Consider the following 3,688-nt stretch of genomic DNA (forward strand, 5'->3'; position numbering starts at 1 on the left):
ATTTCCTTTCTGAACTTCTGCAATAGCTTCCTAATTGATTTCCCTGCATGCAACCTCTCCTCTCTCCAATTCATCCTCCACACAGCTACCAAATTGATATTCCTAAAGCACAATTCTAAATACCTCTGTCCTCAGCTCAAGAAACTTTAGATGATTCCCATAGTTTCTAGGATAAAATGTGACCCTCTGTAATCTGCCTACTACCTATGCTTCCAACTTTATCTCTTACATAAACTCTATGTTCCAATCAAGCTGGATTAACACTGTATTTATTATTTTTTTTTTTGGAGGGGGGAAGGCAGGGCAATTGGGGTTAAGAGGCTTGCCCAAGGTCACATGGCTAGTAAGTGTTAAGTGTCTGAGGCTGGATTTGAACTCAGGTCCTCCTGACTCCAGGGCCAGTGCTCTACTTACTGCACAACCTAGCTACCTCCAACACTATATTTCTTATATCTACATTTGCCATTGCCTAACAGGGTTGGGGAACCTGTGGCCTCAAGGCCACATGTGGTCCTCTAGGTCCTCAAGTGCAGCCCTTTGGCTGAAGCCAAACTTCACAGAACAAATCCCCTTAATAAAAAAAAAAATGATCTTATTAACTATTAACTTATAACTTATTAACAATCTAATTGGACTCAGTCAAAAGCGAACATCCAAGGACCTGAAGGCCACATGTGGCCTGGAGGCCAAAGATTCTCCATTCCTGAAACATTCCCTACTGATGTCAACATCTCAGAAAACTTGATTCTCCAAGTGTCATCTCAAATGCCATGTCTTCTCTGAAGTCTTTTATGTTCCCCCTAGTTAATTCTTCCTCCCTCATTTTACCTTGCTTCATATTTATTTGTTTATATATTCTATCCTTCCAATAAAAAGTAAGTTTTTTGAGGGCAGGAACTGTTTCATTTTTTGTCTTTTTACCCCTACCTAGTCAGTCTTGTGCCCTGCACATAATAGGCATTTACTATATGTTTATTTAGTTGAAATGAATGTATTAGCTCCATGAAAACTTGAGGACATTCTCCTGATGATGATAGTCAGTGGAGTAAACAGAAATGTATCCCCATGGATATTTATGATAAAGAATAGAATGAATCCAGAGGACAGAAGACAGAAATTCACTTGTTTGGAGTCACTGCTGTGTGGTTGGTGGTGTGATTTGGAGAGAGAATTATTGACAGGAGACAGTGACTGACTGATGATCCCTGTGCAATTTGAGAGTGAGTTTTGTAAATCTGAGTATGAACCTAGGACAGGAATCAACCAGTTCCAAAGGAGGAAGTAGCAGATTCTTTGTACAAAGGAAGTAAATGTTTCATGAAATGTGGATCCATAGGAAATAAGGGTTCTGAAACAAGAAATAGATGTCCCTTTGTTGTGTGACTGAATGAATAGTTTGTACAGCCCTGGGTCCTAGTACAATATAAAAAAACAATGCAATGTAGTGAATAAGGTACCAAACTTAGAGGTAAGAATACCTGGTTTGAATCCTGCTTCAGATATTTACAGCTGTGTGACCCTGGGTAAGTCATGTAGCCTCTCTATGACTCAATTTCCTCATCTGTAAAATGAAAGCTGTAGATTTAATAGCATCTAAAATCCCTGAGAGGCATATATTAGTTATTTAGTAAGTATTTTACTACTAGTAATCTTTATAGAGGAAAGAGAGCATCCAGAAGGGCACAATTTGACCCAGATTTAAGGCATGAGTGTGGGGGGGGCATGGCGGGTTGAGGGTTGCAGGTAGTTGGATGGGAGGGGGTGGTAAGAAGAAAAGTAGGGATCAGAAAACAGGTCTATGTCAACAAAAGAAAATCATCAACTTCTAAAAATAAGTCCTTCATCTTGAATAGTGGGAGTAAGTGGGGCAGAATTCTACAGGTTCCTATATCTGCTGCCCTTGTGGATAGGCATGAGGGGAGAGAATTTTAAAATAAAGTCCATACTGAAGAAAGTACCATGTGTATTTTTTTGCTTGATTTTTGGCAACTAAAGGCTTTTGGCAAATGCTTCTTCCAGTTAACTCCCCTTATGTAAATAATAGATCCATGAAGATGTTCATTTGTTTTCATGTCATTTTTCCCAGATGATGTATGTTACTTCCTAAGGAAATGAAAATTGACTGGAATTCCCCAAATTCTTTATGGGGAAGTTTGGTTATCAATGATTGCTAAGGAATACCTAACTTTTTTTCTCAAATGTTCCTGTGAGGCTAAAAATTCAGAAGATGGCAATCAATTTAGGAGATTATCTCTTCAGTTGGTAAATCCAAGCCTGCCACTCATTTTATGTCCAACTAATCTAATGTGTAAAGAGGTATTATCCACAAAGAGAAAAAGAAATCCTTTGGAGAACATTTGGCATATTTAAATCTATTTTTTATGCCTGGAGAAATTCTGGCTGCAAATTTCTCCCTCATCCCAGGACAATCTGCCAAATCAGAAAGCATGTGACCACCACCATATCTAGAATATCTTTGAAAAGGAAAGAGGGACAGGAAACTATCATTTCCCAAGGAAGAAGAAAAAGAAGGTTAATTCAGTTCAACAACTAAATTTTTATTTATTATGTACTAGTCGCTGGTGATAAACTGACAAAAATTAAACAGTAACTGTTTAATCCTCAAGGAATTTATATTCTACCGGGGGGGGGGGGGGGTTTTTAAAAAAAAAAAAAAAAAAAAAAAGTTTTTTTTTTTACGAAAAAATTTTTTAATGGGGGGGGGGGGGGGGGGGGATTCTACACAGTAAAGTAAATACAAAGTAGTTTTGAGTGATGAGACATTAGAAGTAAACGTAGTTTGTTTTGTATTATTTTTGTTGTATTAAGTGTTGAGGGATGATAAGGTATTTTATAGCAACAAGAGGACAGAGTAAAATTTTGAGCTACATGGATGTGTCTTTTTCTGATTGACCATCAATGATAAAGTCAGAATTGAGATTATATCACTTGGACCTCTCCTTCCAAAACCACCCTTAACCACAGCTAAGATAAGTGATTCCAGTCACAAGATAAAGAATCTCAGGAGATGAAATGTACATGGGGGGAGGGGAGAGGAGGAATGGGAGTTGCTAAATAGTTTAAATTGATCAGATTTGATCTTTACAGTTAATCAGGTTTCTCAGGAAGGTGGGTGATGGGTAGGGTTTCAAAGGCTTCTATTAAAAAAAAAGGTTTCAATAAGGGGGGTGGCCTTCTAGGTCCTTGGGTGTGTTCTTCTGACCGAGTTAAAAGTTATACAGAACAAATCCTTTTATTAAGGGGATTTGTTCTGTGAAGTTTGGATTCAGTCAAAGCACTGCACTTGAGGACCCAGAGGGCCATATGTGGCCTGGAGGCCTCAGGTTCCCCACTCCTGGTGGAGGTAATTACCAGACAAAAGCTTGACCTTTAGGCAAGTATCTCCAGGATGTGGATGGCAGGTAAAGTTTACCAAAAGGAACAGTGAAAGAGAATATTAAATCTAGTTTAAGTCTTAGCAAAATAGAACTAAAATCAATTTTACAAAAACTTACCTAAAACATTATAAACATAATATCATATTTCACTCCCTTCTCTCCAGAATTCCCTTCCATAGCCTTGCCCACCTTTCTTTTAACACTGTAAAAGAACTTCCATAATGCCCCCTGTAAGGGTTATAAGATTTAAAGATCTCCCATGCCCCATGGACGTGCTGACATAGCAGAGC

Source organism: Petaurus breviceps, unplaced genomic scaffold (assembly GCF_028583685.1).
Source record: "Petaurus breviceps papuanus isolate PSGF00001 unplaced genomic scaffold, PetGlider_PUasm1.0 91133, whole genome shotgun sequence".
NCBI classification, from domain to species: Eukaryota; Metazoa; Chordata; class Mammalia; order Diprotodontia; family Petauridae; genus Petaurus; species Petaurus breviceps.